This window comes from Macaca nemestrina, chromosome 5, assembly GCF_043159975.1.
Source record: "Macaca nemestrina isolate mMacNem1 chromosome 5, mMacNem.hap1, whole genome shotgun sequence".
Lineage (NCBI taxonomy): Eukaryota > Metazoa > Chordata > Mammalia > Primates > Cercopithecidae > Macaca > Macaca nemestrina.
This window is the reverse complement of record NC_092129.1, coordinates 11,213,008-11,238,344: the sequence shown is the minus strand read 5'-3', so window position 1 is coordinate 11,238,344 and position 25,337 is coordinate 11,213,008. Positions and strand designations below refer to the sequence as shown.

At 42.0% G+C, this 25,337-nt stretch overlaps 1 protein-coding gene and 1 long non-coding RNA gene across 2 annotated transcripts in view; one reads left to right on the top strand and one right to left on the bottom strand.

Moving 5' to 3' along the window:
- The window catches only part of LOC105492006 (solute carrier family 22 member 3), a 106,051-nt gene that overhangs the window by 16,691 nt on the left and 64,023 nt on the right, over positions 1 to 25,337 (top strand). The window lies entirely within an intron of this gene.
- Positions 1,054 to 19,894, bottom strand: LOC105492005 (uncharacterized). The gene is made up of 5 exons (XR_011622943.1): positions 19,665 to 19,894; positions 5,266 to 5,895; positions 4,132 to 4,432; positions 2,619 to 2,712; positions 1,054 to 1,367 (listed from the first exon to the last, which is right to left on the bottom strand). It is a non-coding gene; the product is annotated as an uncharacterized lncRNA (long non-coding RNA).

Sequence of the window (25,337 nt, the reverse complement as noted above, 5' to 3'; positions counted from 1 at the left end):
CAAATTGGATTGGGTTTTCAGTAAAGGAACAGGCACTAAATCGTTTTTTCCATAAGGCACAATAGAGGGAGGTTGTCAAGACCTATAGTTAGTAAAAGTACCTGTTGATCATCTCTGAAGCAAAATTGTTACCTAGTTGTCCACGTGAAGGAAAAGACTCTCTGAAAAGAGGGGGCTGTTTAGAGAAGAATCAAGCCTCTGGCACCAGAGGGAATTCCCCAGTTAGGAAACTGTTGTAACAAAAAGACTCCATTGCTCAGAGCAGGATCAGATGATAAATTAGGCTGAAATGGTATACGAAACCTACAATTACCTTCCTCCATATGAATAATTGAAAAGGCAATGGCTTCATTTAGGTTGTAATCTGATTTATAGCTTTTAATAGCTATGCTCTGTTAAAGTGTACACATTATCTTTTACCTTATCAAGTTTATATTGTTTTATATCAATATAATGACTTTTTTATTACGTAAAAAAATACACGTACATAGTAAGTGTATTTACATAGTAAAATCAATGATTTTTTTACTATGTAGCAAAATACACTTGATTCATGAACCATTAAGGTTTTTAAATCTGTGTGAGAGATAATGTATTCTTTGGGGTTATTTTGATTACTGAAAATTTCTAGTCACAAGACATAATAGCTAGATACATTCCAGGTGTTTTAAATGTTAAACTGTCTTCAGCATCAGAAATAGCCTCATGAGGTAAGTCATTATTTTCCCCTATTTTGAAGGATGGAATTGAGGCTGGGAGCAGTTTTGTGACTCGCCCAAGTTAAGACATCATGAAAAATGGTTTCCCTGCAAGGTCTGCCTCACCCTAAACCAATGTCCTGTCCCAATCCACCTGACTTCAGGGTTCTTAGATTTTAGATCTCAGAATCACCTAGGGGGCTTGTGGAACCAGACTGCTGGGCCTCACTGGAGTTTCTGATCGAGTGGGTCTGGGGTAGGGCCTGAAAATTTGCATTTCTAACACTTGCAGTTCCCAGATGTTGTTGTCCCAGGTCTTAGGACCACACTTTGAGGATCACTGTCTAGAAGGAGGCTTGTATTAGCTAGTGATTTTTTTCATTGTGATGATGATGGCTAACCTTACACTTGAATGAAAAATGTGGCTTTTTTCAAAGAAAGTCATCAGAAGTTCACTTCTTTAAAATTCAGCTAATACTCACTGACATGGTGTATTAGTCTTTCTCATGCTGCTAATAAAGACATACCTGAGACTGGGTAATTTATAAAGGAAAGAGGTTTAATTGACTCACAGTTCAGAACAGTTGGGGAGGCCTCAGAAAACTTACAATCATGGTGGAAGGGGAGGCAAACACTTCCTTCTTCACATGGTGGCAGCAAGGAGAAGTGCTGAACAAAAGGGGGAAAAGAAAACCATGAGATTCCATGAGAGCTCATTTACTATCATGAGAACAGCAGCATGGGGTAACCACCTCCATGACTCAATTACCTCCCACCAGGTCCCCCCACGACACATGGGGATTATGAGAACTACAATTCAAGATGGGATTTGGGTAGAAACACAGCCAAACCATATCATTTCACCCTGTCCCCTCCCAAATCTTATGTCCTCCCATCTCAAAACACAATCATGCCCTCCCAACAGTCCCCCAAATTCTTAACTTATTCCAGCATTAACTAAAAAGTCCAAGTCCAAAGTCTCATCTGAGACAAGGCAAGTCCCTTCAACCTATGAGCCTGTAAAACCGAAAATAATTTAGTTACTTCCTAGATACAATGGGGATACAGGCATTGGGTAAATACAACCATGCCAAATGGGAAAAATTGACCAAAATAAAGGTGCTACAAGCCACATCCATGTCACACTGAGGCAAGAGATGGGCCCCCACAGCCTTGGACAGCTCTGCTCTTGTGGCTGTGCAGGGTACAGTCCCCTCCCAGCTACCTTCATGGCTGGTGTAGAGTGTGTGGCTTTTCTAGGCACACAGTGCAAGCTGTCAGTGGATCTATCCATTCTGGGTTCTGGAGGACAGTGGCCCTCTTATCACAGCTCCACTAGGAAGTACCCTAGTAGGGACTCTGTGTGACGGCTCTGACCCCACATTTCCCTTCTGCACTGCCCTAGCAAAGGTTCTCATGAGGGCTGTGCCCCCCAGTACACATCTGCCTGGACATCCGTGTGTTTTCATACATCCTTTGAAATCTAGGTGGAGGTTCCTGAACCTCAATTCTTGTCCTCTGCCAACCCACAGGACCAACACCATGTGAAAGCTGCCAAGGCTTGTAACTGAGACCACCTCAGTCTGGATTTCATTGTCCACTATCAGCATTTTGGTCAAAGTAGTTCAATAAGTCTCTAGGAACTTCCAAACTTTCCCACATCTTCCTGTCTTCTGAGACCTCCAAGTCTCTAGGAAGTTCCAAACTTTTCCACATTTTCCTGTCTTTTGAGCCCTCCAAACTGTTTCAATCTCTGCTTGTTACCTAGTTCCAAAGTTGCTTCCACATTTTTGGGTATCCTTATAGCAGCACCCCATTCTCTGGAGTACCAATTTACTATATTAGTTGATTCTTATGCTGCTAATAAAGATATAACCAATACTGGGTAATATATAAAGGAAACAGGTTTAATTGACTCACGGTTCTGCATGGCTGGGGAGGCCTCAGGAAACTTACAGCCATGGTGGAAGGGGAAGCAAACACGTCCTTCTTCACATGACGGCAGCAAAAAGTGCTGAGCAAAAGGGGGAAAAGCTCCTTATAAAACCATCAGATCTCATGAGAACTCATTCACTATTATGAGAATAGCAGCATGGGGGTAACTGCCCCCATGATTCAATTATTTTCCACCAGGTTTCCCCCATAACACATGGGGATTATGGGAACTAGAATTCAAAATGAGATTTGGGTGGACACAGCCAAACCATATCACATGGCTTCTTTCACTGAAGCATTTTCCCCTCTATTGCAACTTGCGAGTCCTATAAAAACAGCACATACTCCCATCAGGAATTGATAGCACCTCCATGTGCATATTTTGAATGTAACTGAACCTTCCTCTGCCCTGACAATCCATGCTGCTGTTCAGTGTCTTCCGCTGCTGTCTCCAAGTGGTGTTCCTGTCATCCCGGAAGCCCTGCCTTGGGCCATGCCTGAAATGCACTAATTTGTTCATTTGAGAGGTAGTATAGAGTGGTCAGGGCATCCAGACACATCGTGGATGATGGGGCACTGCTATAGGTGCTGGGACACTGCCATGAACAAGAGGCCCAGGTCCCTCCCCTGTACCTCTGTAGTCGGTGCCAGCCTCAGGCCACTCAGCTACCTTCACCCATAATGTCCCTGCACCCTCTCTGTTGAGTCTTCCTCCTTTTCCTCCTCCATCCAGCCTAGGTCGCTGGTCCAGTTCTTCAGCCCATATCTTCCAGTGGCCCCGCTGCCCTACCTACTGTCCTGCCTGGGCTGAGAGCACTGCTGGAGACACCACTCCCAGCACATGCTGCTCTATCCTCTCTAGTTCCTGGTGTCTGGTGTTGCCTGACAGTCGTGTTGAGTGTCCTGATGTCCACTCTGGCTCTCCAGACTCTATTCTCTGCCAACTTCCCACCTGCCCCTCCCCACTCACACTCTCTTCCCCTACTCTTAGCAAACCACTCACTCTTCACTTCCCTGAGAAAATAGAAAACTTGGAATAATACATTTCTTCAATGTCCTGCACCAGGACAATCAACTTCTCTATCTCTGCTCCCATAGCTTCCTTCTAACCCCACAGTAGAAGAGCTATAACACCACCCCCTGTTGAAAGCTTATTTTTCACCTGTGCTCTGGTCTCCACCCCTCCTGGCTTCTCAGGTGATTTCCACCTGCCCACCACACCTTTGATGCCTGTCTTCAGTCTCTCCTTCACTGGTGTTCTTTGTTCGTCCACACTTAAACCTGCTTAAGTTCACCTGCTGTTTAGAGCAGTGTCCCTTATCCCTGTGTTCCTCTACAGCTGAGCACCTGTAATTCTCTGTCATAGACACTTTCATCATCTCTACATTCTCACCTTCCACTCATTCCTCAACCTAGTGTGGTCTCCACCATCCCCGCCACACCACAGAATCTGCGCTTCCCAGGGTCTCCGATGACCTTGAGGTTGCCGTTCACTCACCTCCTCACACTTGGTCTTGTGTATCACACCAGAGCGTCAGCTGTGCGAAAGGCAGGAATAGGATTCCAACTCTGTAGGGACCCCTGTGGCCAGCGCAGGTAGCTGCCATAGTCACTGGTTCATATTTCACCGTTCTGCTCATTTTGTGCTTCCCAGTACATCTCTTCTTTCACTGCTTGCATATTCTGTCCAAGCTCTGATGAAGCCAAACACATTTCACAGATGGACACAACTGACCGTGCTTCGGGCTTCTGATTCACCCATACTTCCAGGAGTCATGAATCTGAAATCTGGAGCTGGTCTGTAGAAAGCATTCTATTTAGTGAAATGTTGAAGTAATCTTAGGTCAACTATCATGTATTTCATTATCTCCAATGCCACAATTTCCAAGTGCCTACTTGAACAGTAGATACTTTCAGGGGATTTTCATATCAATGATTGCATTTTGCCATTGTTCTTTATTTTTTCAGTAATGCTCCATCTGTAAACAACCTAAACTTCAAAGCCTGACATAGTGTATTGACAAATTATTCCTGGATGCCTGTTTTTATCATGCCAAAATCCATGGTTATTCCAAAATGGATATCATGCAAATAATGCTGCCGTAGCATGCTAACATTTTCCAGACTATTATGAAAATGTTTAACTCATTTATAAGTCATGGGGAACAATACCAGAATTTGCTACTGTATAAACCATTACTACAGCAATTCCAGTGATGCCTGCTTGTGATCTTTATTGCCCACTTCATAGTTCTGTATTTTCATCTCCATTTTTTTAATCCTTAAATATACAAAGTAAATGTAAATATCTTTATTTGTGGGTCTTTTAGAATTATTTTTTAACATTAGCACTTGTAAATTTACTGGAAGTTTCAACAATTTGTATTTCATGTTAGATCACATAAACTTTTCCAATTAAAAGTAAGAAAGCTTTCAAAGAAAAGTCTAACACATACAACATATGTACCCACCTCTCCAAATGAAAAAATGTTAGCATTTTGTCATATTTTCTTTAGATTTTTTGGTGGAGAAATAAGCCATTATAGATCAAGTTGAAATACTACTTACTATTGTTGTGTGACAAATTATCCTAAAACTTAGTGATTTAAAACAACCATTTTTTTTTACTCACAGATTGTGAGAGTTATGAATCCTGAACAGGCACAACAGGGAGTGTTTGTTTCTGCTACACAAAGTGCAGCTTCAGATAGGAAGGCTTAGAGGTTGGGATGACCCGATGGCCAGGGCAGGAGCCATCAGCGTGTCTTCATTCGCTGATCTGGCAGTCAGTACTGCTGTCAGTTGGGCAGTCAGTTAGCTGCAACAACTGCAAATGATGCCTCTGTGTAGCTTGGGCTTCCTCGTGGCATGGCAGCCGCAGACTTCTCACTAAGTGGTTCAGAGCCCCATGGGTGTGTTCTATAATAGTTCACAAGGCAGAAGCTGCATTGCCTTTCAGGACCTAGCCTCGTAAATCACACTGCCTCATTTCTGCTGTATTCTGTCAGTTCCAGGAGAGTCACAAGCCCTTCCTGGATTTAAGGGAAAGGGAATTAGATGCCATTTCCTGATGAAGGTGGAGCAAAGTTCTGAAAGAGAACGTGTGGGGGAGTCATGCCATCTTTGGATAGGCCAGAAGTCCCAGTCTCCCTCTTCAGGGACATCCAGTCTTGTAGTTTGTCTCCAGTCCAAACATGTGTGGGCACTTTCCCTGCATATGTGAGTATCCACGTGAATGTCTCTTCATTGTATCTCCATCTTTCTAAAAAGTAATCACAGAGAGTCATGAAATCCATTGTTAGAACCAGGCATTGTTAATGCTCTTATGTTATTGTTATTCAAGCTGGGCTAGGGGATGCAGCATTAATAAAACAATATGTACATTGAATTTAGTTATACTATACTGTCTACTCTAATACTTTGTAATCATTAGTAATAAATAGTAGCATCTCACTTCATGTAGGATTTTGCAATGCTTAAACTATTTTCACGTTTGCTCCTTCAGTCCAGGTTTCCTACAAATAAAATATGATAAGAGTCTTGAGACTTAAGTTCATATTTTGCATGAATCAGATAAAATAATAGATAGTAAAATGCTTTGTAAACTGTGCAGAGCTATTAAGCTGCCCCTTATCATTAAGTCTTTAAGTCAGATTTTCTGATATTGTAATCCTATCCTAAACTTCCTCTCATTTCTTTGCTGACTTGTAATCTTCGCTTCTGCCTCATTTCTTGTGTCCAAATACAATCAATTCTTCAAGGCCTGGCTCAAATGCTGCCTAGAAGCCTTTCCTGACACAGACCTCCCAGCTTATCTTGTCTCCCTCTTCTGTGCTTTTATCGCATTCTGTGTTTCTCTTGTGGGTTTACACAGATCATCTTTTGTATTCTATTTCATGTATCACATCACTGGGGCTCACCTGGAAGCTTCTAGCAAACCTAACCCCAGTCTCTGTAGCCCTCAGTGCACAACAACATGCCTCCCACCCAGGAGCAGGCTGTGAAAGTCTTTTTATTTTTTAATTATTATACTTTAAATTCTGGGATACATGTGCAGAACGTGCAGGTCTGTTACATAGGTATACAGGTGCCATGGTGGTTTGCTGCACTCATCAACCCGTCACCTACATTAGGTATTTCTCCTAATGCTATCCCTCCCCTAGTACCCTACCCCCTGACAGACCCTGGTATGTGATGTTCCCCTCCCTATGTCCGTGTGTTCTCATTGTTCAACTCTCACTTATGAGTGAGAACATGAGGTGTTTGGTTTTCTGTTCCTGTGTTAGTTTGCTGAGAATGATGGTTTCCAGCTTCATTCATGTCCCTGCAAAGGACATGAACTCATCCTTTTTCATGGCTGCATAGTATTCCATGGTGTATATGTGCCACATTTTCTTTATCCAGTCTATCATTGATGGGCATTTGGGTTGGTTCCCAAGTCTTTGCCATTGTGAATAGTGCCATAATAAACATATGTGTGCATGTATCTTTATAGTAGAGTGATTTATAATCCTTTGGGTATATACCCAGTAATGGGATTGCTGGGTCAAGTAGTATTTCTGGTTTTAGATCATTGAGGAATGGCCACACTGTCTTCCACAATGGTGGAAGACAATCCCACCAACTGTGAATGTGTTCCTAGTTCTGCACATCCTCTCCAGCATCTGTTGTTTTCTGACTTTTTAATTTTTGCCATTCTAACTGACTTGATATGGTATCTCATTGTGGTTTTGATTTGCATTTTTCTAACTACCAGTGATGATGAACTTTTTTTTCATATGTTTGTTGGCCAGATAAATGTCTTCTTTTGAGAAGTGTCTGTTCATATCCTTTGTCCACTTTTTGATGGGGTTGTTTTTTTTTCTTATAAATTTGTTTAAATTTGTTTACAAGTGAGGTGACAGTGTAAAGTCTCCCACTATTATTATGTGGGAGTCTAAGTCTCTTTGTAGGTCTCTAAGAACTTGCTTTATGAATCTGGGTACTCTTGTACTAGGTGCACATATATTTAGGATAGTTAGCTCTTTTTGTTGCATTTTTCCTTAACCATTATGTAATGCCCTTCTTTGTCTTTTTTGATCTTTGTTGATTTGAAGTCTGTTATATCAGAGAGTAGGATTGCAACCCCAGCTTTTTTTTTTTTTTTTTTTTTGCTTTCCATTTGGTTGGTAAATATTCCTCCATCCCTTTATTTTGGGCCTATGTTTGTCTTTGCGCATGAGATGGGTCTCCTGAATACAGCTCACCAAAGGGTCTTGACTCTTTATCTAATTTGCCAGTCTGTGTCTTTTAATTGAGGCATTTAGCCCATTTACATTTAAGGTTAATATTGTTATGTATGAATTTGATCCTGTCATTATGATGCTAGCTGGTTATTTTGCCCATTAGTTGATGAAGTTTCTTCATAGTGCCAATGATCTTTACAATTGGATATATTTTTGCAGTAACTGGTACCGGTTTTTCGTTTCCATATTTAGTGCTTCCTTCAGGAGCTTTTGTAAGGCAGGCCTGGTGGTGAAAAAAATCTCTCAGCATTTGCTTGTCTGTGAAGGATTTTATTTCTCCTTCACTTATGAAGCTTAGTTTGACTGGACATGAAACTCTGGGATGAAAATTGTTGTCATTAAGAATGTCGAATATTGGCCCCCACTCTCTTCTGGATTGTAGGGTTTCTGCAGAGAGATCCACTGCTGGTCTGATGGACTTCCCTGTGTGGGTAACCTGACATTTCCCTCTAGCTGCCCTTTATATTTTTTCCTTCATTTCAACCTTGGTGAATCTGATGATTATGTGTCTTGGGGTTGTTCTTCTCAAGGAGTTTCTTTGTGGTGTTCTGAATTTACTGAATTTGAATGTTGGCCTGTTGTGCTGGGTTGGGGAAATTCTCCTGGATAATATCCTCAAGAATGTTTTCCAACTTGGATCCATTCTCCCCATCACTTTCAGGTACACCAGTCAAGCGTAGGTTTGGTCTTTTCACATAGTCCCATATTTCTTGGAGGCTTTGTTTGTTCCTTTTCATACTTTTTTCTCTGATCTTGTCTTCATGATTTATTTCATTAAGTTGATATTCAATCTCTGATATCCTTTCTTCTGCTTGATTGATTTGGCTATTGATACTTGTATATGCTTCATGAAGTTCTTGTGCTGTGTTTTTCAGCACCATCAGGTCATTTATGTTCTTCTCTAAACTGGTTATTCTAGTTAGCAATTCCTCTCACCTTTTTTCAAGATTCTTAGCTTCCTTGCATTGGGTTAGAACATTGCTCATTTAGCTCAGAGGAGTTTGTTATTACTCACCTTCTGAAGCCTACTTCTGTCAGTTCATCAAAGTAATTCTAATTCTCCATCTAGTTTTATTCCCTTGCTGGCAAGGACTTGTGATCCCTTGGCAGAGAAGAGGTGTCCTGGTTTTTGGAATTTTCAGCCTTTTTGCACTGGTTTTTCCTCATCGTTGTGGATTTATCTACCTTTGGTCTTTGATACTAGTGACTTTCTGATGGGGTTTCTGTGTAGATGTCCTTTTGTTGATGTTGATGCTATTCCTTTATGTTTGTTAGTTTCCTTCTAACACTCAGGCCCGTCTGCTGCAAGTCTGCTGGAGTTTGCTGGAGGTCCACTTCAGACCTTGTTTGCCTGGGTATCACCAGCGGAGGCTGCAGAGCAGCAAAGATTTCTGCCTGTTTCTTCTTCTGGAAGCTTCGTCCCAGAGGGGCACCCACCAGATGTGAGCCAGAGCTCTTTTGTATGAGGTGTCTGTCAACCCTTGCTGGGAGATGTCTCCCAGTCAGGAGGAATGAGGGTTAGGGAATCACTTGAGGAGGCAGTCTGTCCCTTAGCAGAGCTTGAGCACGGTGCTGGGAGATCTGCTTCTGTCTTCAGAGCCGGCAGGCAGGAACGTTTAAGTCTGCTGAAGCTGTGCTCACAGCTGCCCCTTCCCCCAGGTGCTCTGTCCCAGGGAGATGGGAGTTTTATCTGTAAGCCCCTGACTGGGGCTGCTGCCTTTCTTTCAGAGATGCCCTGCCCAGAGAGGAGGAATCTAGAGAGGTAGTCTGGCTACAGTGGCTTTACTAAGCTTTAGTGGGCTCTGTAAAGTTCAAACTTCCCAGAGGCTTTGTTTACACTGTGAGGGGGAAAATCGCCTACTCAAGCCTCAGTAATGATGGACGCCCCTGCCCCACCAAGCTCGAGTGTCCCAGTTCGACTTCAGACTGCTGTGCTGGCAGCAAGATTCTCAAGCCAGTGGATCTTAGCTTGCTGGATTCCGTGGGGGTGGGATTCACTGAGCTAGAACACTTGGGTCCCTGGCTTCAGCCCCCTTTCCAGGGGAGTGAACGGTTCTGTTTTGTTGGCATGTGAAGCACCACTGGGGTATGAAGAAAACTCCTGCAGTTAGCTCAGTGTCTGCCCAAATGGCCACCCAGTTTTGTGCTTGAAACCCAGGGCCCTGGTGGTGTAGGCACCCAAGGGAATTTCCCGGTCTGCACGTTGTGAAGACCATGGGAAAAGCATAATATCTGGGCCAGAATGCATGGTTCCTTGTGAGACAGTTTCTCAAGGCTTCTCTTGGCTAGGGGAGGGAGTTCCTCAACCCCTTGCACTTCCTGGGTGAGGCAACGCCCCACCCTGCTTCAGCTCGCCCTCTATGGGCTGCACCCACTGTCTAACTAGTCCCAGTGAGATGAGCTGGTACCTCAGTTGGAAATGCAGAAATCACCCACCTTCTGCATTGATCTCTCTGGGAGCTGCAGACCAGAGCTGTTCTTATTCAGCCATCTTGCCACATGTGAAAGTCTTTTGAATGAATGAATGAATAAATGAATGAATGAATGAACTGTCTTTTCACTGTGTTTTGTATGCTCATGCCTCACTCAGGTTGTGGAAAATACAGAATCTTGAATACTTTAAAGTCTTGTGAGTCAGACATCATCCCTGCTCCTTCAAAATTACCCAGTGTGTGTGGAGAGGCCCCTGGCTTTGGTGATGGGGGACATTTCCCATGACTCCCACCCCTCAGTACCACAGGGCCCATCTCTGGGGACTTGGCTTTCCAGTTAGAGCAGACCAGGATCAAGAAAGGCCACAAGAAAAAGAAAAGAAAGACTTGGCAGTGGGAGGGCAGGGCATTCAGGCCTCTCCTGGGAAGAGTCCCAGCCTCTGGACTTAGCATGATGTTTTTAAAAGAAATGAATGTGTGTCTTATTTCCACCTTCAACTTGTAAGCCAAGTTCAGTGCCAGAGGCTGGGGCATCTCTGCTGCCTGGGTGCACTCCACAGAGACAGAGCAAGAACGCACACAGACTGTGCTGTCTGACTCGCATAGAAGGCTGACAACCACTTCCTTCCTAAGGGGGAAAGTGAACTTGGGAAGGCAGGAACAATCACATGCTCACCCAAAACCTTGGTGGCAGCATGTCTTTCCAGAAATTTAGCAAGCCAGATCTGGAAATTTGATGCCTTTGCTCCTCTATTTCCTGAAAGAAATGGAAGGAATCAGGCTCATGAAAAGCCAGATCTCACCTCCGTGCACACAACCAGGACCCCTGCCTTTCTGAAATGCCCCATAGGCTTTCACAGAATAGTTGCAATCTTAGCAGTGGGCAGCTTGCTTGTTGTCTGGCCTAAGTCTGAGCCAAGATAAAGACATATAAACTGCCAAGGAGACACTCTATTCCAGAACCTTCTCTTCTTTGCAAAGCAAACATAATTTTAAGACCAAGATGCATAACTCTTGTAATCAAAAGCTTACACATTTCCCACACTCCTGCCCTCCATCCCCAAGCAATGAGTTCTAAGCAATATAAACTGCCAGAGTGGTGTTTAGTGGGAAAGAAAAATCAGACTGGTAAGATACCAACATTTTTTTTGCCGTATACCAGTTTGAGAAAGTACTTAAGCAAGTGTGGGACAATATTCAGTTGGCAAATATATGATGAAAGTAGCTCACTTAAGAAAGGAATAATTAAAGTCTTATTTATTGAAAGAACAGTGACAAGTTTTTTTTAATTCTCAAGGGAAAGTCTTGCATATTTCCTGCACTGTATGTTTACCTAAGTACAAGTGTTTTAAGAATGATCTCTTGAGCCTGCTTAAATAAAGAATGCATATTTCAGCAGTTTGAAAAAAATAGCATTTCTTTGTTCATGGCTGTTCTCAGGGGTTGAGAGGTATGGACCCAGGAGTCAGGGGTCTGAGTTTAGGCTTCCACCAGCTGACTAGCTTGGAACCTCTGACTAGGTTTTTAAACCCTCTAAGCCTTGGGTTTCTCACCTGCACAATGAGGATAATAATCATGTCTACCTCACAGTATTGTTGGGAGGACTTAATGAGATGTAGAGCAACTAATCTAAAGCCTGGCCCACAGAGAGGTAATGTGAAGTCTCAAAAAAAGTGAATTTTATAATAGCAAAGACATGGAACCAACCCAAATGCCCATCAGTGATAAAGAAAATGTGGTACATATACGCCATGGAATACTATGCAACCATAAAAAGGAATGAGATCGTGTCCTTTGCAGTGACATGGATGAAGCTAATGGCCATCATCCTCAGCAAACTAACACAGGAACAGAAAACCAAACACCACATGTTTTCACTCATAAGTGGGAGTTGAACAATGAGAACACATGGACACAGGCGGGGAACAACACATACCAGGGCCTGGTTGTAGGGGGACAGGATGGTGCAGAGAGGGGCAAGGGGAGGGAGAACACCAGGACAAAGAGCTAATGCATGCGGGGCTTAAAACTAGATGATGGGTTGACAGGTGCAGCTAACCACCTTGGCACATGTATACCTATGTAACAAACCTGCACATATATCCCAGAACTTAAACTAAACTAAAATTTTTTAGAAAGTGAATTTTAGCTAGTAGATTTTAGAGTTGAAGCATGCCATGGTACTTGTGATTAGGCATCTACCTGTATATTTATTCACCCGAACACCTCAATATGTAAAATAAAAATTGCTCAATTGTTGAAGGTTGCTGCATCACTCTATGCTACTTGCTCTGTTAAAGTATATTCAGGGAGCCATCCCAGAGAGGCATCTCCTTTTAGCTCTGTGAGGCCTTAAAGCTGGGTCATCATGAAGTCCCTGTATATATATTTTTTGTTTTAATAACTCCAAGTAGCCAAATGAAAACAATTATTTGTAAAATGTATTAAGAAGCAAATATTATCAATTTGGGACTTTGCACAACTATTATTAATGTGACCTCAGGTCCCATGACAAATTAGAATGGCAGTCCTGGGTGAGAAGTTAATTTTGCCCTGGATCTGGCAGAATCAACATGCATCTCAGTCGTGGGATAGGCCAGTTCTCTCACTCCATCACATCCAACACCTGGCAAGGACAGCTTTGGGTATCCTAAAGAATCTGGGGAAGATGCTGTTGGTGTGGGGGCAGGGAGACTAGAAACAAGATCTTTCCACAGGCAGAGCTCTTCAGAGCTTGATAACAAAGTTCGTTCTGCAGGCTTGGCCAATCAAATAATTATAAACTCTCCAGTTGAAACAGGGAACTGTGGCCGGGCGTGGTGGCTCACACCTGTAATTCCAGCACTCTGGGAGGCCGAGGTGGGCAGATCACTTGAGGTCAGGAGTTTAAGACCAGCCTAGCAAATATAGTGAAACCCCAGCTCTACTAAAAATACAAAAATTAGCTGGGTGTGGTGGTGGGCACCTATTGTCCCAGCTACTCAGGAGGTTGAGGCAGGAGAATTGCTTGAACCCAGAAGGTGGAGGTTGCAGTGGACTGAGATCATGCCAAGACACTCCAGCTAACAGAGTGAGACTCTATCTCAAAAAAAAAAAAAAAAGAAAGAAAGAAAGAAAGAAAGAAAGAAAGAAAGAAAGAAAGAAAGAAAGAAAGAGAAAGAAAGAAAAACAGGGAAATGTTTGCAAAGCTTCCATCTCCAGGTTGACTTCTGTCAATAATCCTATTGTCTTAAGGCTGGAGTGGACTTCCTTGAAGCTCTTTGCCCAGAAAACCTGGCCAAAACTCTCCTAAGATTAAGAGTTTTCTCAAGTCTCTTTTCCTGATTCCAATCAATTGGAAATGTTATGAAAATAATTCTGTGGCCAAGTCTCACTTACTCTTGCTCTCAAACACAATCCACCAAAAGAACAAAACACAAAGTAAAAGTGGATGCAAGACACAAGAGGAAGAGGGGCCCTCTGCAGAAGCTGCTAAGAAAACGTAGGTTTGGCTCAAAGATTTTTGTTTGTTTGAATCAGCTCACTGTTTTTAACCTGTGGAAATTTGTTCACACATTCTAACAGTAGCTTTTGCTTTTTAAAATTGGTTTATTTAGTGTTATGTTCCTCCTGTAAACCTTTTCATTGTATGTTTGTCTCCTAATCTAATGGCAATCCTCTCAGTGATATGAGTAACCTGGTGTTTGTATTTAATAATCCTTCAACATTCACAGCATCAGAAAATATCAGAACAAGAAAGTCCCAGCCTTCAAGACTGTTCTGTTTGATTTGTGTTCCCTAATTTGATGTGTGAACAAAACTGAGGCTGTGAAGATTATACAATAATATGTTGAGCTCAAAAACATGGTAGTAGAATTAGAATATAGCTGTCTGGTATTTATATAAAAGTCAATGATTTTTAGAAGTTTCAAAAAGATACACATTAAACTGAGAAAATACTAAATATTTAAATTCTGTAGGCTAGTTTTCATATTCTGGAAAGGTGGATTTTCATATGGCACTGGTGCTGTTGTTTCATCAGGTCGGCTGTCTATGTCATAAGAGGGTGTTCTTATTAGAAAATGTAGGCTTTGGCTAACTTTAAAAGGTACATGTGTTACTTCATGTTCTGATGAGATTTTGAAAATCTTTGGCAACTGTGGTTTCCAAGTTGAGAAAAAGGGCTACCGTAATGTTGAAAGACAGAAATTAAAATCTAATCAGATATGATGGCTTTCATCCTCTACCCTAGAATTTATTTTCATGGAATGTCTGGTGGACAGTAATATATAGAGGCTCCTCGACTTAGGATGGGATCACATCCAGATACACCCATTGTTAAATTGAAAATATCATTTAAGTTGAAAAATGCATTTAATATACCTAATCTACCAGACATCATAGCTTAGCCCAGCCTACTTTAAATTGCTCAGAGTGCTTACACTAGCCTGCAGTAGGGCAAACTCATCTAACGCAAAGCCTATTTTGTAATAAAGGGTTAAATAGCTCATGTAATTTATTGGATATAGTATCAGTTGTTTACCCTCGTGATCGTATCACTGACTGGCAGTTGTGACTCACTGCCACTGCCCAGCATATATGGCTAGCCTGGAAAAAGATCAAAATTGAAAAACAAAGTACATTTCTATTAAGTGCATATCACTTTCACACCATCATTAAGTCGAACATCGCCAAGTTGAACCATCCTAAGTTGGGGACCGTCTGTAGATCAGGCAGTCGTTGACATCTTACGGAGGCAGATTGTCAAAAGAGATTGAAGTCTAGAAGTCCTGGAAGCAGCCCCAACAATTACCCAGAACTCAGCATCATGCCCTCACATCAAGGCAAGGAGGGAGAGTTGTCCATATTTTTCCTTTCCTCGAAAGGGATAGTGAAACTCATTCTGAGGTTTTTAAAAAATGTACTTTTTAATGCTTTTCCTCTATCTGTTTTACTCTCCCTTGGCACCTTCTCTGCATTGTGATGGCTGTAGTACTGCTCCTTCTCCTTACATGGGGTCTTAGAATGCACAAAGCTGCCCAATGTCACTTTCTCTGTATTTGAGGAAAATTTCTAGTAGCCAAAGAATATCCTCCGACACTCTTTTCAAAATGCCAACTAAATGTGATAGAACTACTTTTTGCAACAGTAAAGTCCCAAAGTCTCTTTCTTCCTGATGGGTTAATTTAGTACCTTTCTTTTTCCAAACCAAAGAACCATAAAAACCAGTGAAACTCTGCTTTATTATTATCCTGTGTGTTTAGTTTTGCTTTTTAGTACTTACCATTATTAAACACTTGGCCCATTTTTGGCTAATTGTTGTGTAATTCCAAATACAAACCAGCCACCATGAATTATTGCAGTTAGAGTCATCAGAAAGCAAGGAGCTATGACTGGTGCTCTGTTCTTGCCATGTTTTTTTGATTTGTGTTTCATTTCTTACCTGTGCTCACAAGTCATATGAAGATCAATACATCTGAAATATATATACTGAGTATGTCACCAGATTTTATTTCTCCCATCACTGAGTCTGGACAGGCTTCTTTCAAAAATATTGAGTCATTTTTATGTCTTTATCACACCCTTCTAAAGTCCTTAAAACTCCTAATTATTTCAGAGGATTATTGTCATATAAGAGATACAAACTCAATTACATGAAGAAGTTGTAATCACTATAATTAAACTGAGGCTTATCTAGACAGATCCTGTATCATATTTTTGACATATTGAGGCTAAAAACTTTGTGGAGAAAATAATGGATATTTATAGAATATACTCAAGTGTATTTATTTTAGAAGATCTGTGTAGGCATTTCACAAAAGAATCTGTAATCTACATAAACTTCCAAATTATGTTACATAATATTTTAAAAACTTGTTTTAGAATAAGTTGAAATGTGAGGTTTATAAACAACTGGAATAATAAACTGAAATTGTAATTTAATTTTTGTACCCAATGCATATTTTGCTTGCTATTGCTTGACTATAGTTCCAAATTCTTCTAGGTTTAGTGTCCCTTTTTTGAAAACAGGTTTTCAATGTGTTTCTGTAACAATAATGAAAAATAAAGGCATGTAATCTCTTTTCCAAAATAAAGGATTGGTTTGAGAATTATGATCATATACACAATATACTAAATGCCACCTTTTATGATGATATGAAAGATTCGCAGACTCACAAATCACATGTAACTCATCTAAAATACTAATAGAACATAACTTTGTCTTTATAAAACATATACATATGCATAAATACATAGACAAAAGTCTAGAAAAATATGCATATCAGAGTGGAAATGCAAGTGATGATAATGATTTCTGTTGTTTTCTTCTAATTTCTATAGAGTCACTATGTTATTTAAATTTTCAAAAAATTAAGTTATGTGCAATAGTCTTTTAAAAATTATTTGCTTTTTATCAGCTTTTTAATCTGATGACATAGAATGATAACGTTGTAGTAAACATCATTTCTGAACCAAAAAAAACAGGGACACATAGACTGAGAAGTGCCAAGTTCATTTTAGAGATTAAAGATACAATGGCATTGGGACTTCTCCAGAAAATTCAGGATACGTGGTCACAATTGAGGTGTTCAGCTTCTAGAGCGAACTGAGCCAGATATCTGTGAAGGTTCTGACAGAGAACAGCTGGAAGCTCAGAAAGGTAAACATAATTCAAATATTGGTGAACATACCAGTGCAGCCGAGAAGGTGATAGGATTTGAAAAAACTGCCAGGATACAATGAGAAAGGCCTTGAAATAAATTTAAAAAGCCCAAACTTTATTCTGTAAAAGTGGGGAGCTACTGAAGGTTTTAATCAAAGCAGGGATAATCTCATTTCCAAGGCAAAAAAACAAAAAAGGCATTCCTTCCTAATACCACATGTAGGAGCTGTTCTTATTCTATGGTGGATTGTTACGTTAGTAGTATCTTATAAAGACAGTACCTGAAGGTCTTTTATCTGTACATTGATGTAACACTTTTTAAAAGCATATCAGCAGACACATTTTTGGAAGCATGCATTCTGAAACTTGAACTTCAAATAGGAGTTATGACTCATACCATGGAGTAACGTACAACAGAAGCTGATTCCTCTCTCCAGTATTCAAGGCTGACCATGGTCTCTGGAAATGAGAATACTGGGAAAAGTGTGAGTTGGACACTGTGCACAACTCTAATTAACACTGTTCTAAAGGGAAGGTATATGAGTATATTGTTTAAACACTAATAGTTAAAAGTTATACTACAATATCTTCAAGGTTTAACACATAAATTGAGACACACACTTAATTAGGCCTAAGAAAGAAGTGGTTTAATGGAAACTCATTGATTTTCTTTTCATAAATTTATTATGAAGAGGAATAATAGGGGCCTTTTATTAGCAAAGAGATTATTATGATGTCTATTTTCAGCCATCATTTTTCTACCAATGGAAAGTAGAACCAAAAACCTACTTAGGGTGATGTGTTGGGGTTGGGATCAAAGACAGTACTAGAACTATCCTACCTCTGAGACTCCAGCATTACATGTGGTGACAATAATACTTCATTTAGTTATATTTCCAGTGAGTACAGTGGAATGGAGAAAAATATTTAAGAATGGAGAAAAATTTTAAGTTAAAAAATCTAAAGGACATATGTATAATGGTAGGAATTATTTAGTCTTCTTAATAAAATAAATCATTTATTTTAGAATTATTTTGTAGTCTGAAAGCACATTTCCTGTAATTTTTAAATGTGGAAGCAGGCAATATTGTAGGTATTGTATTATATTACAAGAGCCAAAGCATGCTGATTCCCAATTTCATCCAGTATGACTAGAAAAGAAATAAACATGCAGATCCATTTATTCACTTATTAACTGAGTACATTTCCTGAATCCATGTGCACATTGGGTGATAGGAAGCTGAGACCCTGCTGGCTAAAGATGTAAGAGAACAGAGCCTAAAACTGGCACACTAGCTAGAAATTAGGAGGGCAAGTTTCCCCAGAAATGGGAGAACCACAGACAGGATGAACCCCCAAATCTGAATATAAACTCTTTCCCAATACTTGGCTGACCACCAGCTTATGCAAATATAAGGGAGACTCCAGGAAGCCAGCCTGAAACAAAGCAACTGCAGAAGCTGAAAAATTTAGGGTTTTATCAGTTGCTACATATCACAAGAGAGCAGAGTTTGTAGTTTGAGTCCAGGTCAGCTAACTTCTTACCAGAACAATAAGCCAATGATCACCAGGAGAGTGAGGACTCAGAAAGGCTGCAGTGACTATTATCTGCTAGATTTAGGCCCTGTCCTTTGATATATCAAACCAGTAAGTAATGCAAGGAAACCAGGAATGTGATAATGCCAGGGGCTGGGAGAGGATGGAAAATGTCAGTCAACCAAAACTGACTCTAAAGAGACCTCCATGTTGAATTTAGTAGTCAAAGGCTTCAAAGCGCCTGTTGTAGATATGTTCAACCAAAGGGCGCTAAAAGAATTAAAGGAAAAGTTGTCTTAATGAATGAGTAGATAGGGAATCTCAACAGAGAAATTACATTATTAAAAAATGGAAATTCCAGAGCTGAACAAGTACAATAATTGAAATAACAAACTTGCTAAACAGTCTCAATAGCAGATTGGAGATGGCAGAAGCAAGAATAAATGAAATTTACAATGGATTTTAAAAATGGCCCAATCTTAAGAATGGAAAGAAAAAAACCCCCACAAAAAACCACTATCAAGGAGTCCAGTACACAAAATCCAAGCTCTGCCTGTGCATTAGGCTTCAGGTCATGAGAGAATGGCAGTGAATTAGGGCTGCACTATGCCAGGAACACTCATGTACACAACTGGATTTGTCAGCAGTATGAGCGAACTTGCCTTAGGCCATACAGAATTAACTGTACCTAGAGAGAGGTTCTTGGTTAACCTCAGTGTTTTCACATTTTAAATTATTTTTTAAGTTTCAAGTGAAACCAAATATCATTTGAAAGACTTTTAAAGGCAGTCTGCCCACCCCACTCAACTTATCCCAATTCCCACTAATAACTACTTCAAATATAGTTGTCAGAAAGAGCACCCCACTCCATTGGACACCAAATCAGCCTCTGATAGATATTGCATCTGACCCTGGGGGACCCTTCCCCCTTTCCTCTTGCTATGCTCACTACACTTTATTTCCCTCAATGAAAACTCCTTCCCCACCCTCCTAATGTGTGACTTTATATTCTATATATAGAACTTCTTTTTTTCCAAAGTGAATATAGTTTTATATTTTTGTAAAACTACACAAAAATAAAACACACTCAATACAAAAAGAAATGGATAAAACACAAATATGAAAACAAACTCACCATTCATCCAATCACTCAGAACTTTAGATCAGTTTAATAGGTGTCCTCTTCTGACATTTCAGTGTCCAGTCTGCCCTCCTTATCCACAGGGTCTGCATCCACAGATTTATCCAACCATGGAATAGAACATATGTTTTAAAAAACAATAAAAATAACATAATAAAAATAATATAAATAAAAACCAATACAACAACTATAAACATAGCTATGTTGTATTAGGTATTATAAATAATCTAGAGATAATTTAAAGTGCATGGAAGGATATTCATAGGTTATATGCAAATACTACATCAGTTTTGGTGGGGGGGATGGAGTCTCGCTCTGTCGCCCAGGCTGGAGTGCAGTGGTGCCATCTGAGCTCACTACATTCTCTGCCTCCTGGGTTCAAGCAATTCTCCTGCCTCAGCCTCCTGAGTGGCTGGGATTACAGGCACACACCACCAGGACCAGCTAATTCTTGTATTTTTAGTAGAGACGGAGTTTTCCCACGTTGGTTAGGCTGGTCTCAAACTCCTGACCTTGGGTGATCTGCCCACTTTGGCCTCCCAAAGTGGTGGGATTACAGGTGTGACCCACCATGCCTGGCCCAAATACTACATCATTTTGTATCAGGGACTTAAACTGTGGATTTTGGTATCCAAGGAGGGTCCTAGAACGAATCCCCAGATTATGGTCATCTCCTGAGGATGATTGTATATACATAAATTCAGGGTGTTTTACACCAATGGAATCATATTCCCAGTTTCATAATCTGATTTTAATTTTTACTCAGAATGTAAAAATTATTGATATGACATCTGTCCATCTCAATAAATAGAGACAATAATTGGCTTAGTTCAGCAGAGAAACTGGAATCTCACACTAAGGGTGAGGAAGGCGGGAGACAGGAGCATTTGGGGAGGGGCAACTCGCAGCTTAGAAACCAGGAAAGACTCAGGTGTTTCTAAGCCAGGGGTGCCAGTGGGCTGAACAGAAGAGAATCGTGCAAGCTTTAAGAGGAGCATCCAGGTTCCCAGATCTCTGGTTCCCCTAAGCAGCCCCAGCGGTCTGGGAGGCTGGGTGGGAAGGGGATCTAAGTGTTCCCTCCACGACCTGCTGCTCGACTCCCACCTGCCTTCTACCCTCAGAATTTCTCTGCGGACCTCATTGTGTCTCTGCTCTCCTCTTTCCCACCCAGGGGAAGCCATCTCCACATGGTGGACTTTATCTGTGTGCCTCATCATGTCTCTCTCCCCTCTTTCCCGTGCAGGGAAAGCAGGCTGCACACAGCGGCCTTTCTCTGGGCTCCTCCTCTTGTCTCGCAGGCTCCTCCTCTGTAGCTTGTGCTCTCAGGTTCCTGGTGCATTTATCAAACCAGCGCTCCGGGTCCTGCTCATTCTCCTCCAGCCGCCGGTGTGCAGTTCCCTGCCTCCCAGTGTTCTTAAGTTCAGCAGTTATAATTTTCATCTCCAATGATTCCTTGGTGCAGGATGCTCCTTTTTCATGATTAATTCTCTCATTTTATCAATGCAACAGACTCTTGTGTCTCACTGAAAGTATGAATTCAGGTTTTTAGTTACTTCTTGTTTCTTGCGTATTGTTGTGCATGGAATCATTTTCTCTAGTTCTGCTGTTCTGAAGAATCGTGCTGAGCCTGCTGCCCTGTCTGGCCGGCATCTTCTCCTCATACTTGTAGATGGACAGAGTTTGTTCGGTGTAGTAGGTGCACTGCATTCTGTCATGGGAGACACAGTGCCTTGTTCAATTCTTTCGCTTCCCAGTCACTGTATTTTTTTCTGGTTGGCGGAGCTCAGCAGGAGATACCATGGGTTCAGGAGCTCTGGCCACTCTTCCTTGTGAGAGTTTGATGGGGCTGAACAAGACAGTTAGGGAAGGAGGTAAGCCCTCCCTTCAGGTGCTCAGCAACTGACCTCTGTACTGCCTGCCCCGTGGCCTCCAGTCCCTCAACACACACCTGCACCCAGGGCAAGCTTCCTCGGCCCTACTGTGGGCAGCTGGACTCATGGGCTCCTGCACAACCGGATCCCAGAATCCTCCCCGTAGCCTTCCTCTGCCTTGCAGCCAGTGCAGAAGCTGTTAGTGAAGGGGAACAGAAAAAGGGAGCCATAAATCCTTGTTCACCTCCCTCGCAGGCTCCCTTGCCTGGGACAGATGACGTGGCTCCTGCCTGCTCTGCTCTCTGTCAAAACTTCCCCAACTATTGGGTCTGTGGGCCTGACCTTTCTCTAGTTTCTATGTGTGGCTTGGAATTTGTGTTAATGTATCTTTCAGTTGGAATGGGGAGAGACAGGAATCCATAAATCTGTGACTCAGTGACCTTTAGGAATTGGAAGCCAAGGTCTATTTCTTACGGCTTATTTTGTTAATGTGCATAGCAGTGTCTCTCAATGCTTTGAACCCAGGCCCCTGGAGATGAATGTGGACTGTCAGTGGTGTGGCTTTTTTCCACCTGCACCTTCTGCAGAGCAGGACATGGCCTGTGCACCTAAAGGAGCCTCTGGGAGTCTTGCTGCCTTTGGGGCTTTTGCTTTTGCCTCTAGCTCCTTACACTTCTGCCCGTATGTCTCACTCTGTTTTCCAGCCTGTCTTTTCTGTTTTCTGAAGCCTTCCCTTTCCCCTCCATAGTTAGGCGAGGGAAGAGAAAATAGAAGGGAATATTTGAAGAAGAAAGGTTGTGGCACTACAGGGTATTTGTGGCTTTATCCCCAACTGCATTCTTTAAGTGCAGTTCTTGGTGTTTAGGGTATCTCTTGGAGTGAGATAATCCTTAAGTCTTTTGTCCTTATTCTGAGAAAATCTTATAAAGTTTGCCTGTATCTTTTCATAGCCCGGATTTGCCAGAAAACACATGGAGAAGCAAAGCTTCTGCTAGGTTGCTGTGGGAAGGGGAAGTATAGGCCCAGGCGGGCAGAGTGAGGGAAGGGGAGTGGGGCAGAGTGAGCAGGAACATGGACAGATGGGGTCCCCACAGAGCCTTCCAGATCCCATGCACAGAGCAGCTGCTGCCACCCAGCAGCACAGAGGGCTTCCAAGGGCTGGCAGAGCCAGGACACCTGCCCTCCAAGAAGGGCACAGGTCGGCAGGCATGTACAGCACTTACCCAAGCCATAGTGTCATTGTTGTTGTTGCTTTGGAGCCTCTCATGGGACTGGAGTCTGTGAAGAGGATGGACAGAGTAATGCATCTGGAAAGGACCTCCTGGCTCCTTCCTGTTTCTCATCTTAATGGTCACACTGCACACTTCCCAGGCTGCCTGGCCACCCCATGGTCATGCAGCCACCAGGACAGCCAGATCCCTGCTCCAAGCACTGCAGGAGGGGTCCTGCAGGAGGGGTCCTGCAGGATGGATACAACCTGGCATTGGAGCTGCTGTGCCTCCTGCACGTGGCATCAAGGCAGCCATGCCCAGGCCCAGTTCTTTCCTCTGGGGAAGACAGACAGCTGACAGGTCAGGACACATACTTTGGTGGCAACTGCCTGGGCACCCACACAGCAAGTTGCCGAGGCCAGGGGCGTGTGGAGCCAGGAAAACCTGGGTAGATGCATAAACAGGCCCAGCCCAACTTTGCTTTCTGTAGGTGTCAGGTTGGCAGAGGAAAGCAAATGAGTGAAGAAAGAGTGGTAGGGGAGGAGCATCGGACAGATGGGAGGAGGCAGAAGATAAACTCTTCTCACTGCCTGTAAGTGAGCAGGAGTCTGACCCCTAGCTTTTCTCCCAAAGCCTGCTTCTGGCTTTACAGTTATCACCACCACACTCATGAGCAGTATTTCCAATGCCCCACAGCAAGAGGGGCTCCCACGTGTAGATACAATATCAGCTTAGGCAAAAAGATTTCTTTGCTACAGGACTTGTCAGAACCTTAAAATGCCAATGTATTGGAATGTCTGCATTCAGAAGGGCTGTTCTGGACATTTTGCTAATGTATGATGGACTCCACTCATGTTTTTGGAGGCCTCATGGAAGTAGTGTTTATAGGTGTCACCTTAGGAAATGCTGCCTTAGACTTCTCCGACTCTTTGCCAGCCTCATCAGACTTTGGATCACGTATCTTCAGAAATGCTGTCAGTATTTTCCAAGGTAAAAACTAGTCAAGAAAACCAAACAAAAATCCAGAAATGTGCTCAGCTAATAGCTTCCCAGAATAGCATGTACATTTCATCCTTGTCCTGGAGATAATGTCTATTACCTGGATTATAATCTGGAAATGAATTCTAATTCCTTTTACTATCGGCATGTTTCTATACTCCCAGCCTCCAGCCAGCAGGAAATCGGGGGTATCAGTCCCACAACCGCAAGGACTGGGATTCTGTGAATGCCCCGGATAAGCTGGAGGCAGATTCCTCCCCAGAGCCTGCAGATGGAGTTCAGCCTGCCCCTGACACCTTGTGTGGGAGACACTAACAGGGAGAACAGCCGAGCCCCACCAACCTTCTGACCTGCACCACCGTGTGATCATGAATTTGTGTTATTCTAAGCCACTAAGTTGGTGGTAATTTGTTATATAGCAATAGAAAACAGATGCACTAAGTTTGTCTACCATGCCCATGCCTGCAGTCATATTCTTTGGCTTCCTAGAAGGTGACCAGCAACACATGTCAGAGTGTACAATTTGAAAAAAAAAAAAATGCAAACAATATATTATGTTGTGGTTCTCAAACTTGAGTGTGCATCAGAATCCCCTGGAGAAGTATATTCAAACACAGATTTCTGGGACCCAACACTAGAAATTTTGACTCAGTGTGTCCGAGGTGGATCCCAAGAATTTGCATTTCTGGTAAGTTACCAGATGATGCTGCTGCTACTGGACCAGGGACCATACTTTGAGAACACTGTGTTAAGTCATGAGCTCTCCTTTTGAAAATAATGATTTACTAAGTTGCTGTTCGTTTCTCAATCTGTATTTTAATTGCTTATTTTATATTAAAAAATATTTCTGTAAAATGCTCATAGAAATGCCTCTTACTGTGAATCCAGTCCCCATTAAGTTGCCTGTCTACATTGTGCTTCTCAATTTCGTCATTTTTCTCTTTGGGACTGTTCTAGACACCACCTTATTCATTATCTTTATTTTCTTAGAAATAAACTTTACAAGAATCAGCTTAAGAAGCTAACAGCAATTATCCGCAACAAGAATAAGTATGATGAAAATAGAGATGTTACCTGATTGTGGTTCTTTATTAGAGAGCAAAGGAACAGAGAAAGGATTACCCCAAAGTTGCATTGTGCATCAGCTGCTAAGTCACAGCCTGCTTGGGCAGGTAGGAGACCTGCGTTAGGAAATGTAAGAATCCAGACAACTGGAGCTGCAGGGCACTGGCTGTCAGTTACCCCCAAACCAAGGAGAGAAGTCAAGGGGACGACTCTCCTCTTGGGCTCCCAAAGAGGTGAATATATTAGATAGTCACTGGCTAGAGCATCCGATTTAGTCATCTTTCCAGAACACTCACGGTCAGATGACATGATGAAATGTCTCATATAGAAGGCTGACCATCTCACTTGATTAAAAAGTTGTGTGACCTGATTTTTCCATAGAATTGGCCCTTAATCACGAGCCATTTGTTTGTCTTGTATTTAATATCAATCTTGTGCCAGTTCCTTGGAATATCCAACTGACTGAGTCAATCAATGAACAAATATTTATGGAGACTCTACCAAGTGCCAAGCAGGAAAAC